Source organism: Bison bison, unplaced genomic scaffold, assembly GCF_000754665.1.
Source record: "Bison bison bison isolate TAMUID 2011002044 unplaced genomic scaffold, Bison_UMD1.0 scf7180017864038, whole genome shotgun sequence".
Lineage (NCBI taxonomy): Eukaryota > Metazoa > Chordata > Mammalia > Artiodactyla > Bovidae > Bison > Bison bison.
The window spans coordinates 2,013,723-2,028,323 of record NW_011494610.1 but is presented as its reverse complement, the minus strand read 5'-3'; the positions used below and the strand labels follow the sequence as shown (position 1 = coordinate 2,028,323).

General features: G+C 50.2%; 1 protein-coding gene across 8 annotated transcripts in view; it reads left to right on the top strand.

Annotated features, from left to right (window-relative positions):
- The window catches only part of SULF2 (sulfatase 2), a 130,965-nt gene that overhangs the window by 9,280 nt on the left and 107,084 nt on the right, over positions 1–14,601 (top strand). For 4 of the 8 annotated variants that reach the window (XM_010835067.1, XM_010835060.1, XM_010835068.1 and 1 more), the window contains exon 1: positions 10,962–11,456. The exons of 2 other annotated variants lie outside the window; for them this stretch is intronic. The gene's annotated coding sequence lies outside the window, so the exon portion shown is untranslated. Of the gene's footprint in view, positions 1–10,961; positions 11,457–12,135; positions 12,212–14,601 lie in introns of those variants that run through there. 2 more of the 8 variants (XM_010835064.1, XM_010835065.1) reach the window with 2 other exon arrangements.

The window sequence follows — 14,601 nt, the reverse complement described above, 5'->3', positions numbered from 1 at the left end:
TGACTACTGGAAAAACCATAGCTTTAACTAGACGGACCTTTGTTGGCAAAGTAATGTCTCTGCTTTTGAATGTGCTATCTAGGTTGGTCATAACTTTTTTTCCAAGGAGCAAGCGTCTTTTAATTTCATGGCTGCAGTCACCATCTGCAGTGATTTGGGAGCCCCCAAAAATAAAGTCTCTCACTGTTTCCATTGTTTCCCCTATCTATTTGCCATGAAGTGATGGGACCAGATGCCATGATCTTAGTTTTGTGAATGTTTAGTTTTAAGGCAACTTTTTCACTCTCCTCTTTCACTTTCATCTAGAGGCTCTTTAGCTCTTCTTTGCTTTCTGCCAAAAGGGTGGTGTCATATGCATATCTGAGATTATTGATATTTCTCCCAGCAATCTTGATTCCAGCTTGTGCTTCATCCAGCCCAGCATTTCTCATGATGTACTCGGCATATAAGTTAAATAACCACGGTAACAATATACAGCCTTGACGGACTCCCTTCCCGATTTGCAACCAGTCTGTTGTTCCATGTCCAGTTCTAACTGTTGCTTCTTGACCTGCATACGTATTTCTCAGGAGGCAGGTCTGGTAGTCTGGTATTCCCATCTCTTTAAGAATTTTCCATAGTTTGCTGTGATTCACACAGTCAAAGGCATTGGCGTGGTCAATAAAGCAGAAGTAGATGTTTTTCTGGAACTCTCTTGCTTTTTCAATGATCCAGTGGATGTTGGCAGTTTGATCTCTGGTTCCTCTGCCTTTTCTAAAACCAGCTTGAACATCTGGAAGTTCACGGTTCATGTACTGTTGAAGCCTGGCTTGGAGAATTTTGAGCATATTTTGCTAGTGTGTGAGATGAGTGCAATTGTGCAATAGTTTGAACATTCTTTGCATTGCCTTTCTTTGGGATTGGAATGAAAACTGACCTTTTCCAGTCCTGCAGCCACTGCTGAGTTTTCCAAATTTGCTGGCATATTGAGTGCAGCACTTTCACAGTGTCATCTTTTATGATTTGAAATAGCTCAACTGGAATTCCGTCACCTCCACCAGCTTTGTTCATAGTGATGCTTCCCAAAGCTCATTTGACTTCGCATTCCAGGCTGTCTGGCTCTAATCCAGTGATCACACCATCATGATTATCTGGGTCATGAAGATCTTTGTTGTACAGTTCATCTGTGTAGTCTTGCCACCTCTTATTGTCTTCTGCTTCTGTTAGGTCCATACCATTTCTTTCCTTTATTGTGCCCATCTTTGTATGAAATGTTCCCTTGGTACCTCTAATTTTCTTGACGAGATTTCTAGTCTTTCCCATTCTATTGTTCTCCTCGATTTCTTTGCATTGAAATATTCCCATACAAAATGGGAATAGAAAGCAGGATTCATTGCTACCTCTTTTACTTAGCAAAATTCTTCCAAGGACACCCCCACACCAGCAGACTTAGCTTTATGCTTCACTGGCCCAGGGTTGGGTTTTATACTCACCTCTAAGCCAAACACTGACATGGGAAATAGGTTTTTTATGTTTGACTTAGCTCAGTGGTTCACCAAATTAGCAGGCCAAACACCCTCTTCTTATAGCAAATGTATTTTGCCAAGTTTCCCTGAAGTGAATTCATAATTATTAAAATATATGTGCAGATAGATTATATAAAGTATCCTGACAGTAATTTAAAGGAAAACTAAAAAGGAAATTGATTTATAATTAAGCTATATATTGAGCCTATGAACACTTAGCACTCCTATGTCAGAGGGTGTAATGAAGCAGATGTTCACACTGGGGCAAAATCATGGAGATCTGACAGCTCCGAAAGCAGTGAGATACATACAGATGTTTGGCTTTGACAGCTCGAAGACCACCGGTGCTGTGGCCATACGCAATATGCTTTTCCAAAATAGAGAATGGCCTACCAAAATTTCCGAGTGAAACAAGCTACCGTCTTCCCTCAAGTTCCCTAGTGGTCATATTCCCAGAAGACTTGGTTTAGGATAGAACCGCACAAAAGTATCTTTGGGGTTTATATGTAAAATGGAGTTCATGTCTCAGGTCGGGCAGTATAAAAAGCTGTTTCACCTCCGTGGGTGTCTGGCGGGATGTTAGAAAGTCGTGCTACAGTTGGGCTGATTCTTCACTGTGTGGAGCATGTTGAATTGTCCGCGTTTCCTGCGCCCCCGCTAGACAGCAGAAACATCCCCCAGTCACGTGACAACCAAAAACTCATGAATTCCTGAGAAACACCTCTTGGGACAATTTCACACCTCTGAGTCTACTGGCTTAGACTAATGCTGGTTGTTGCCAGAGGGCAGCAAGTTCCATCCCCTGAAAAAATTGGATCCTGTAGACCAAAGAACGACCAGAAGGGGAGGCACGTGCAGTTTCTGCCTCAGAGTTCTTCCCAAGCTCCTTTCTGCCCCTCACCCTCCTATTGACATATTCCTGAAATGTCCCGGTCGGTCCAGCCAGTGAAATAAACCCACGTGGTTGGCATGGGTTGGCCTCTGCAGTGAATGGGGTGATGAGTTCTTGGGCTAACCTAGGTATCGGTGATTTCCACCTGGGCAGGAGATGAAGATGATACAGGTGATTGCACAGAAGAACTCACTGAGAACCCGTGTGTCATAGCGGGTAAGGGCGTGGACTCCAGAACCAGACTTCCTGGTTTGAATCCCAGCTGGGCCACACAGAAGCTGGGTGGAGCTGGGCAAGTCACTTAACCTCTGTAAGCCTCAGATCCCTCTTCTGTAAAACGTAGGTGATCCCAGTAGCATCCTCCTAGAGTTACTGTGAAACACCAGAACAGTGTGTGGGCACATGGGACATTGCCTCCAAAGGCAGATATTACTATTGCTTTTATTTGTAGATCCTTTTTAGCTTTTTTGAGTTGAGATATAATTGACATGTAACACTGTGTTCATTTTAGATGTATACGCATAACGATTTGATATATGTACACATTGCAAAATGATTACCCCAGTAAGTTTTAACATCCATTCCACACATACTTAGTTTTGTTTTGTTTTCTATGATAAGAGCTTGTCAGATCTACTCTGTTAGCAACTTTCAAACGTACAATACAGCTTGTTAATTATAGTCCCACGCTGTAACTCACCCGCATGAGACTTACTTATTTTATATCTGGAAGTCTGTGCCTTTGACCCCCTTCACCCATTTTGCTTATCCTTCACCCCTCACTTTTGCAGCCGCCAATATGCTCTCTATCTGTGAGCTCAGTTACGGGTTTGCTTTTTTAGATTTCACTTACACGTGAGATCACGCAGTATTTGTCCTTCTCTGACTTATCTCACTTAGTATAATGCCTTAAGGTCCATCTGTGCTGTCACCAGTGACAGAAGTTCTTCATTTTTATGGCCGAATAATCCACTGTAGGCTATACCACATTTCCTTTGTCCACTCACCCGTCGATGGACTCTTTGATTGTTTCCATATCTTGCCTGTTGTAAGTAATGCTTCACTGAGCATGGGGTGCACAGATAGGTTTTTGAGGGATTTCATTTCCTTAGGATAAATACCCAGAAGTGGAATTGCTGGATCATGTGGCAGTTCTATTTTTAATTTTCTGAGGAACCTCTACACTGCTTTCCATCATCGCCGCATCAGTTCTTTTTAGCTTTGAAGTGCTTTTACACCTAGCGTCCTGTGTGGTCCTTTGAGCCACTCTGCTTATGAGAAAGGCCATTGGTCTCCCTCCTACTGCTGAGGACCGTCCAGCTTAGCGAGGCGGCAGCAGGCTGAAGGCATAAGTGGGCTCAGGGCTTGATTCTATGACTTCTGAGCTGATGAGCTGTATCACGTTCGCCCCCCCTGCCCTGCCCCAACATACAGCTGAAGTTGGAGGGCTCCTGAAGCAGGAGAGTAAGTGCCTTGATGGAGTGCATTTCTGCAAAGTCACAATAGGGCTTGTGGGGGCTGGCAGCTCCTCAAAACAACCCTCCCTCCAGGGGCCCGCTGCCCCCACAGTAAAGTCTACTTGGCCCTGCACCACCTGGCCTCCACTTCCGTCTCACTCCACACCCATCTAAGTGCATGACCCCCAGACACACTGGCCTCTGCGTGCTGATGCCTCTGTCAAAAGTGCTGAAGTGAGAGCTGGAGAGAAAGAGACGTGGGGTTCAGGTGTTCCTTACACCGCGCCCGTGTCGCTCAGTTCCACGACCTCCCTGGCCCACGTGAGCGTTGGCGTTCGTCTTTTGTTGCTACACTTTGTTCACACCAAACGGCCACCCTTCTAGGGGCAATACGTTACAACTTCATTTAAATCTAGTATCTATGGGGTGCTTGTTGCCAGGCGTTTAATCATCAGGAAAGTGTTCGTTGCTCAGTCATGTCTGACTCTTTTGCAACCCCATGGACTGTAGCCCGCCAGACTCCTCTGTCCATGGGATTCTCCAGGCAAGCATATTGGAGTGGGTTATCATTCCCTTCTCCAGGGGATCTTCCTGACCCAGGGATTGAACCTGGGTCTCCTGCATTGCAGGCGGATTCTTTACTGTCTGAGCCACCAGGGAAGCCCTTTAATCATCATGACAATCCTTTTAACCAGGGCCTGTTATCTCCATTTCAAAGTTGAGGAAACTGAGGCAGAGGATGTGATGCCCCCACCGGAAAAAGGAGCTCGACTTGTCTGTCTTTATAGCAGTGTACCAGCTGTTTGAAACTGATTGAAAGAATGAATGAATGATGTTCTCCCTAAGTGTTCTTCTGAGTAAAGCCACCGGCCCCAGGAGACCGAACGTCTCGACTCACCGTAGGAAACCTTCCAGTCTCAGGAACAGGCTCTCATCAGTGTCATTCCAGGTCCTTTAGCTGTGCGTCTGCTGTGTAACAGATCACTCCCAGCTCAGTGGCTTAAAGCAATGATTATTTCTAACAAGATTATGGGTTGCCAGGTGGTTCTTGATTTGAGTGATGCCAGCTGGAAGGTCCAAAATGGCTCCACCTGAATGGCTGCCAGCGACTGTTGGTCCAGAAACGGTGCTCACGTGGGGCCATCAGCTGAAGTGCTCCATCCTCCTCACGTGGGGCCATCAGCTGAAGTGCTCCATGCTCCTCCACGTGGTCTTTCCCCATGGCTGCTTGTACCTCCTCACAGTGTAGTGTCTCAGGATAGCCTGATATCTAAGAGCACACATGTAAAAGCTGCCAGGCCTTCTTAAGGCTTCTGCTTCAGAAGTTCTAGGGGTCTAGGGGCAGGAGTGGCTGGCAGCCTCGTGGAGGACGGGTTCCAAGGAGATAAATGCCCCCCCTGCTTTTTCTGTTCTTAACGTTCCATTTGAGGGTCAGGGGCCCATTAAGAGAGTCTGACTGGACAGCTTTGGTCATGTGGTCACCCTTTGGTGACATGGCAGGAGAGGGTGGGGCATCTTAGCAGGAGAGAGAGAGAATCCTCCAAAGGAAATTGGGGTGCTGTTGTCAAGAGAAGGGGACCAGATGCTGGCCAGAAAGGAGGAGTTAGAAACCTCTGCACAGCCCCTGAATAAGGGGCTCTGCCCCAAGATGAGCAGTCAGCAGTGTAGAATGAACGGATGGAGGATGGATGGATGAATATTTTTCAAGTCTGGTATAAGTGTATGCCCAAGTCTGCATGATGCTGTTCCAGGCAGGGACACCGTATTTCAGGCACTGCTAGGGGTTTGGGAGCCCCACCTTCATTATGTGGGCCAAAGCTAGCTCCCAGAATCCTGGCCATGCTCAGCATCTTCACTCCAAAGATGGGGCTGATTGAAGCTGGCCCTTCGAAAGGAGAGCATGCTCGGTGGTGACGGACCAGCCAGCCCAGTGGGTGGGCTCTTGCCTCCCCACCATGGACGCCGGGAGCCCGGACCCCACTCCCCTTCTTCCAGCCACTGTGCACCTGGATACCCAGTAACCTTGTGACACCCGGTGAGTCCCCCAGAGACCGATCCCAGCTCCCAGAACACCTCTGACCCAGACGCTCCTCCCCGGTGGCAGGCTATTTCCAGCTGCTGCTAATTAGACAGCACAGCACGCCAGGGTTGGGAACAGATCTGTCATTCGACATTCTCCCTGACTTCCATCTCTAAATTTAGCGGGTTATTTGGTAAAAGTTGCTTTAGACGCCCTCCCCCGCCTGTGAGTACAAGCTTCTCAAATGATTGTAAGCTTCAGGCTGTTTCCAAGGTGAGCTAATGAAACACGAATCTGCTAATAGCAGGGCGTGATGAGTGAGCAGGGTACACATGGCTGCAGATTGGGTGAAAGGGGAGAAATAACTGGATTATAAATACCAGGCAGTCAAAATAGCCTTTCACCTCTTTAATGTGTATACAAAAAACTACAATCTCTGAAAACCTAAATACAGGGTCTGTGGGGGTAAACAGTGCTGAGAACGGGTGGGGTTAACACATGGGAGGGGGTGGGACTGGAATCGCCAGCCCTGGCCATGGCTGTCTACACAGAACCAGCCCACAATTAGGCGTGAATAATGACTCTGTTGAGGTCCGACTTTATTGCTTTTGGCCAAAGGCCTTTTGCAGAAATAAGTCTGTAGCTCACTGCCAGGGAAGCTTTTGTCTACAGCCAAGACAAAAGAACAAAGAACAGAGGTGGGAAGAACTGTATCTGATTCCTGTTTCCCCTAAACACCCAGGAAGGGTGGCAGGCGTGGCCTACCAGGAAAGCGTGGGCTGAGGGCAGGTGACGAGCAGCCTCACCTATACCAGGCGGCCACTCCTGCTCCCTGCTCCTGCCATTCTGGTCTTTGCTCTGATCTTCACACGGACACTGCTCGTTCCTACCACAGGGCCTTTGCACGTGCCTTTTCCCTTGCTTAGAAAGCATTGTGCCCACGACTGACTCTCTACCCCACCTCTGGTGTCAGCTCAGACACTACCTCCCAGAGGCTTCCCCTGATTTCCCCTATCTTGTCATCCTGACAGCTCCTTACAAGGCTCTTAAGATCATCTGGGATTCATCTTCATTCATTAAATCTGTCTCCACCACCAGGATGTCAGCTCCTTCAAGACAGAGGCCTGGCCTGCTGTTTCCCAGCATTCCACACAGCACTGGCACAGAGTAGGTGCACAGAAAAGACCACACAGCTTTGAAGGGCTGCAAATGGGCCCCCAGGCAAGCTCCAGGGGAGCTCTGTTTGGCCTGCTCAGTGTTTAAAATGTAGTGACTGTTTTAATTCTGAGAACGGCACCTCCAGCAGGGCACTCTCCACCCCTCCCTGTGACCCTAAACCCTTGTCACTCACTCCCGGCTCTTGCCTGGGCCCTGCAGGCATTTGGGTTTGTGTCCTCACTTTAGACAAAGGCACGCGGGTGTGTCTCCACAGGGCACCATTACGACATCAAACTTCCTGTGAGCCAGCCCACCCGCCTCCAGCCCACCTGGTCCCACTGAGTGGATTGAGTCTTGGCTCCTGGTGGGCGGGACCCAGGGGTCCTCATCTTAGGAGTCCCTGCCCCGGCCATTAACCTCTGAGTCATCAAGGAGTCCTGCTTCGCTTGCAAGAAAATGTCCAGTGTCCTTGGCAAGCAGGAATTTAACCGTAATGTCACTGTATTTGTTTCTCTGTACTGCTGTCCATTTATGGCTGGGGTTCTCACCTGTGGGCGATTTTGCCCCCTGCCAGGGGACATTAGGCAATATCTGGAGACATTTTTTACGCCACCATTGGGGGTGGGTGCCTCTTGCGTCTAACAGGTGGCGGCCAGGGACGCTGCTCAACGCCCTGCAATGTGCAGCCGCTGCAGAGGATGACGCAGCCCCAAAGGCAGCAGTGCCCAAGTCGAAAGACCCCGGTTTAGGGCAGGTGGTGCTCATTCCCCGTGGAGGGAGAACACTGCCTCTGTAACTGCGTTCACTGAAATAAGAAAGGGGGCGAACAGAAAACTATCCTGCACAAACGTGAGTGCAGGTGACGAGCAGAGCTTCCGAGACTCTGACGTGTGGGGTGCTGGGGTCAAGGTCAATCAGGTCGCCCTTTCGGGAGCTGAGCGGACCATTAGCTCCACACCAGAAGCCCCTGCCCATCTTCCCAGAACGTTCCTGGCAGCTGCCTATCAAATCCTAGCGGTCAATTCTGAGAGAAGCAACGTGCGCTTGGGCCGAGTTCTGAAAGGTGAGAAGCTGTTTGCAGCTCTCCTGCCCAGCCAGGCTGTCTTAACATCCCTCCCAAACCCAGCCCAGCAGCCCCTAGCTGAAGTCTCCCACCAGGACAAGCCAGCAGCCCACCCATGTGACCAGGGCTGACAGCTTCGTGGCCTGGGCAGCCTCCTAGTGGACGGTGACCCTGAGCAGAGGGTCACAGCTCATGTCAGCAGGAGGAAAGGACCCGGGGAAGTGAGGGCCAGTTCCCCAAAATCAGATCACCCACTTCTGTTTGGGTTCCTGTGTTGAGGAGGTGGCTTCCTTTCTACTTACAAAGAAGGGACTTTTTAAAAAGCAGGAATAAGTCAATGTTTTCAATGCAGATCTAACTGGGGCACCTCTGTTCTCTGAAGTGGCACAGGAGGAGAGGCAGTTACCATGCGTTCACGCCTGGGGCAGCTCGCTTTCTGCCTCTTCTGCTCCTTTCAGAATCAGCTGAGCGCAGGCCCCATTGATCTAACCCCTTTGGGTCGTTCACAAAAGAGGAGAGGGGTTGGGGGAACCTTCCGGTCACCCCAGGACTTCCTGAGGCTCGGGGATCTTTGATATGGGCGTGGGCACAAACTCCAAAGCTTGGCAGGTGCAGACAGATGGAATCTGACTCAGACGCCGTTTCACTTCCTAGAAGGGTGACGTGTGCAGCGGGGAGGCTGCCACCCCCTGCCGTGCCCGGGCCTCCGTGACTTGGCAGGGCCTCCTGTGTTTCCTTGGGCCCACAAGGTAACCCCCATGGGTGCACCTCCAGTGTGGGCTTCTCATTCCTCTGTCTGGAGGTGGGCCATGCCCCATGTCCCCTACATGAATCTGGCCAGGCTCACGTATCACTGGTGACCAGTAGAATGGTGGGAGTAATGCTGAGGACAGCAGAAAAGTGAGGTTCGGTCAGAAGAGATGAGGTCAGGACTTACCTCGTGGGCCAGTGGTTAAGACTTCAAGCTCCCAAGGCAGGGGACCTAGGTTCGATCCCTGGTTGGGGTACTAGATCCCACATGCTGCAATTAAGACCCAGTAGAGCCAAATAAATTTTAAAGAGAAGTCCCACCCGGGCTGGTGGCATGCTCACTTTTGGTGCCCTAAGCTGCAGAAGAAATCAGTCACCAGCCTGGGACTGCCATGCTGTGAGGAAGCCCAGGCCACACAGAGAAGCCCCTCCCACCCCTGGCCCGAGGCTCCAGCCCACAGCCACCAAGCTGAGGATTCAGGTCCCCAGCTTTTGAGACTTTCCAGCTGTGGCCTCAGGCACAATAAAGCAGAGACCAGCCCTTTCTGCTGTGTCCCGCTAGAATTCCTGAACCCAAGTCCCTGAGCATTAAAAAAAAAAAAAAAGATTTCCACTGCGATGCTTGGAGGTAAATTGTTGCACAGAAGTAGTCACTGGATCACTTGGCCTGTGCCGGTCTTTCCTCTGTTCAGTCAGCCATTCACTCATCCATCCAGCAATATTTAGAATCTCCCTTCTCACCCTTTCGCTGCTCCTACCCCAGTCCAGACATGGTCCATGGCCATTGTCTCACTGGCCTTGGTGTGTCCACCCTCGCTCCTATTATCTGCTCTCCACACACAGCCAGAAGGATGCTGGTAAAACCTACATCCAAGCACAGCAGTCCTGGGCTAGACTGTTCCAGGTCCCCCCTCACTCAGCTCCACCCCAACCATACTTGCCCCCATCATGTTCCTCAACACCCCAGCCACATTCCTACCTCAGGACCCTTGCATTTGTCTCTGCGCCTGGAACACTGTTCTCCCGAATATCCACAAGGCACTTTCCTTCACCTCTTGGAGGACTCTGCCCAAGTGTCCTCTCAGGCCTTGCCACCCTCCTATTTAACGATGCAAGCTCCCCACACCAGCACTTCCACTCCCTCCCCTTAGGACTCATCACCTCGTGTGCTTGTCTTTTATTTTGGTGTCTGATCCACGTCAGAGTATTCATTTCTGGCTCCTCAGCACACAGAACAGGGCCTGATGCATAGTTGTTCAGTCACTCAGTCGTGTCCGACTCTTTGAGACCCCATGGACAGCAACACTCTAGGCCTCCCTGTCCATCACCAACTACTGGAGTTTGCCCAAGTTCATGGTCATTGATTTGGTGATGCCATCCAACCATCTCATCCTCTGTTGCCCCTTCTCCCACCTTCAATCTTTCCCAGCATCAGGGTCTTTTCCAATGAGTCGGCTCTTTGCATCAGATGCCCAAAGTATTGGAGCTTCAGCATCAGTCCTTCCAGTGAACCCATCAGTCCAGACCCAGGACTGATTTCTTTTAGGATGGACTGGTTGGATCTCCTTGCAGTCCAAGGGACTCTCAAGAGTCTTCTCCAGCACCACAATTTGAAAGCAACAGTTGTTCGGCTCTCAGCCTAATTTACGGTGCAGAGTAGGTTCTCAGTAAATATTTGTTAACCTGAAGAACTAGCGCCCAGGGGGCTGAGCCAGGGGCTGAAGCTATGGAGTGAGAAAGAGACAGCCCCTACCCTTGCAGAGCTTCTGGTGGGGAAAACAACTCCCTGCAAGACACAAACTCGAGCAGAAGAGTGCACTGAGGAATCAGACACGGTGAGGGGAGCTCTGAAGAGAACAGACCTTGGATGAGGCCAGGAGTCAGAGAGGGAGGCCTCTGCAGGGAGGGAGGGGAGGAGGACCTCCCTGTCCGCTTCAGGCTCCACCGGTCCTGAGTCCCAGGCCGCGCCCGGGGAACAGTCTGTTTTTCTTGGCAGGCGAGGAAACTGGGGCGGATCAGAACCAGAATTCAGGACTCCCACGCTCACATTTCTTCCCCTTTTCTGCACCACCTTCCTCTCATCAGCAAAGAAGAAGGAAGGTCTGCCTGTGATAAGGCAGAGCGGGGCCCAGGCCAGGGGCTAGCGGCTGTGTCGTCGGGCGTCTGTACATGGAGGCAGATGGTGTTGGGAAGCCGCCTGAGTCAACTCTCTGCCCCCAGCCTGCTCTACCCATTGGGCTCATTCGGTTGCAAGTGACCAAGAAAGCAATTCTGAGTGACCTAAGAGAACAAGAGAATTTGATTCATGTCCTTAGAGAGTCGAAGTGTGAGAAAGTGACCCTAAAAGAAAGAAGAGACCTCAAAGCCGTTGCAGGACATAGCAGAATCCCTGGGTGCCTGAAACAAAGACCCCGGAGGTGGATCTTCCTCCTTTGGGCTTGGCCAGATCCACGGTCTCAAATGTTGGCAAAACCCAAGAACGTTCTGTTTCGAAGCTGTGTTTTCTTCTGCGTGGTGCCTTCATCCCACTCTGCATGAGGCGAGACGGCATCACTTCCCTCATCCTTGTGGTGGACCGACGTGGACCAAGGTAGCCAGCTGGAAATAAGAGGTACCTCTTCATAGTCATACCGAAGCACCTGGATTACTCTGTTGGGCTGGTCACTGAGGCAGGGCCTTCAGAAGGCTCAGATGGGCTCAGGTCTGATAAGGGCTCTGCTCAGATATTTGAGTGTGAATTATATGGTGGTATGCAAAACACTTTGATGCTCAGCTTCTCAAGACTTCAAGTATATCATTTTTAAACTTTCTCTGAGCTTGCTCTATAATCCATGACCCCATTCTAAGAGTACCTGTAGTTGATCATTATTTCCGATCATGTTTTCTGACACTTTTCACCATTCGCTGGACTCTTTCGACTCCAGCTTCTGATATGTTGACTCCTTAGAATGTCAGCTCCATGAGGGCAGATGCTTTTTCTCCCACTGTTTTATATGCAGTGCCAAGAACTATGCCTGGGACAGAGCAGGCGTTCGAGAATCTCTTGGCACCTGAATAGCTGTGCAGGCAACTGGGTTCTTGGGCTGTTCTCTTTATGCCCTAATTTCCTTTCCAGATCCTGAATTCTTGTCTTGAAACCTGATCTTTCCCTCCATCCTCTAAGGACCCTTCTATTTCCTGTCCTGTGGGTTTGGTTCTCTGCCTCCTGCTGAAATTCCAAGGACAGTTACAGAGAGCCACCTGACCCTTGGACTTGGCTCAGGGAGACAGAGAGTCTGTGGACTGTAGATTGCAGGAGCTCCCGTCCTTTCTTTGACAGCCCTGGAGAGGAGAGAAGGATGGCCAAGCTTCCTCTCCCCAGAAAAGGTAGATACCGGGGGAGTGCAGGGTCTACCAGATGTGTGTGTGTCAGCCTCTGTCTAGACAGTTTCTAGGCTTGCAAGGCTTGGGACCACACATCTCACCCCTCCCACACTGCCTGCTACTTGCTGAAGCTATTTCCCCTGCCTGAGGCACTCTGTCCTCTGTGCCTTCTTCACAGTCCACCCAAATCCTGTGGATTTTTCAGAACTTTGTCCCTCTTAGGCTTCTCAAACGTTTCTCTGTAAGGACTCCATGCAGCCATCCCTGCCTGCCCGCAGATCAGCAGTTCCCTCTTTCTCTTCCTGTTTCTACAACACACTTAACCTCAGCTTCTAGTATCATATGTCAGTTTCCAAGTAAATGGAGGAGTCAAGAGAGGACTCTAGGGTCAGAATATCTGGGTGTAAATCTCGGGCACGCTATCTGCTTGCTTTATCAGCACAGGTGCCCTGCAGGAAATAGATGGTGCCTCCCACAGAGATGTAAAATGAATAATACAGATCTCTGGGGCTAGGGGACAGTGGGGGGCATTCGCTGGAACCTGGCAAGGGCCACCCACAGGAGCCGTGGCCTTCAGTAGAGTAATGAGGGATATGCTCCGTTCATAGCAACTGGACAGGGAAGATACCTGGAAATTACCCAGGCCTTTCTCTCCTCCCATCCTCCCTTCCCTGGGCAGCATTTCCTTTAGCACAGAGCTCGTTGACGTGCTCCAGCCAAGTGAACCTCCTGGGGCACAGGGAAGAGAGGACAGGAGACGGGGAGGGGGTCAGTCAAGGGATAATATTCAGCATCCAAGCAGCACGACCTTGGGAAAGTTCTCTAACCTCTCCATGCCCTCAGCTTCCTCACCCACAATTGGAGCATCCTAATGTTGTTGATGGATAAGGCAATGGCACCCCACTCCAGTACTCTGGCCTGAAAATCCCATGGACGGAGGAGCCTGGTAGGCTGCAGTCCATGGGGTCGTGAAGAGTCGGACATGACTGAGTAGCTTCACCTTCACTTTTCACTTTCACGCATTGGAGAAGGAAATGGCAACCCACTCCAGTGTTCTTGCCTGGAGAATCCCAGGGACGGGGGAGCCTGGTGGGCTGCCGTCTATGGGGTCGCACAGAGTCAAACATGACTGAAGTGACTTAGCAGCAGCGTTGTTGAAAGGTGTCCTGAGTTAACACAGGAAAAGTGTTTAGTATTGGCCGAGTTCTGCAATAAGCAGAATGAAATAATTAAAATTTAATTGTAATTCTTCCTCATTTTTCCTCATTATTCTTTTAGGGATTTACTGTGTTGATCTGGGCATTTCCTGTTGCAAATGACAGCCCCAATTCAGATCAGCTTAAGCAACAAAGGGCACTTGTTTGAACCTGGAACTGGCTCCAAGGTGCTACTTGGTTTAGCCCGCCAACACCAGCATCCTCTCTCAGGCTCCAGTTGGTAGCTGGGCTGGGCTTACCCCTTTCCAGCTCTCGGTATCCACCCTGCTGTTTCCTACTTCTCTCTCATTGGCCAGGCTTGGATCACGTGTGTGTCTCTGGGCCAATCATTGGAACTAAAGAGATGGAATGTGCTGACTGGCTCCACTTGGGTCACATGTTCTAGCCTATGTTCAAACTGCACATAAGCAGAAAAAGGGAGTGATCAGTGCCCCCACCTGAGTTTCCCTGGTGGCTCAGATGGTAAAGAATCTGACTGCAGTGCAGGAGGCCTGAGTTCAATCCCTGGGTTGGGATGATTCCTTGGAGAAGGGAATGGCTATCTACTCCAGTCTTTTTGCCTGGAGAATTCCATGGACAGAGGAGCCTGGCAGGCTATAGTTCATGGGGTCATAGAGTCAGACACGACTGAGTGACTAATGGTACAGATGTGAACAAAGCTGACCAGAATCCGTACCATCAAAGAACTGACATTCTTGTGGGGGAGACTGACAAAAAAATAAGTAAAATATGTAGCTGTCAGAGGTGGTAGGCGCTCCTAGGGAGGGAAGAGCTTTCTGTTTTAACCTGCAGAGGTGAAATTTGAGCAAAGACCTGAAGGAGGTGAGGAAAGGGCCATGAAGAGATCTGAATGAAGGCTCTGGGCAGCGAGGACAGCACATTCAAAGGCCCTGGGGTGGGGACATGCCTGGCTTAGGCAATGAAGAGGTCTGAATGAAGGCTCTGGGCAGCGAGGACAGCACATTCAAGGGCCCTGGGGTGGGGACATGCCTGGCTTAGGCAATGAAGAGGTCTGAATGAAGGCTCTGGGCAGCGAGGACAGCACATTCAAGGGCCCTGGGGTGGGGACATGCCTGGCTTAGGCAATGAAGAGGTCTGAATGAAGGCTCTGGGCAGCGAGGACAGCACATTCAAAGGCCCTGGGGTGGGGACATGCCTGGCTTAGGCAATGAAGAG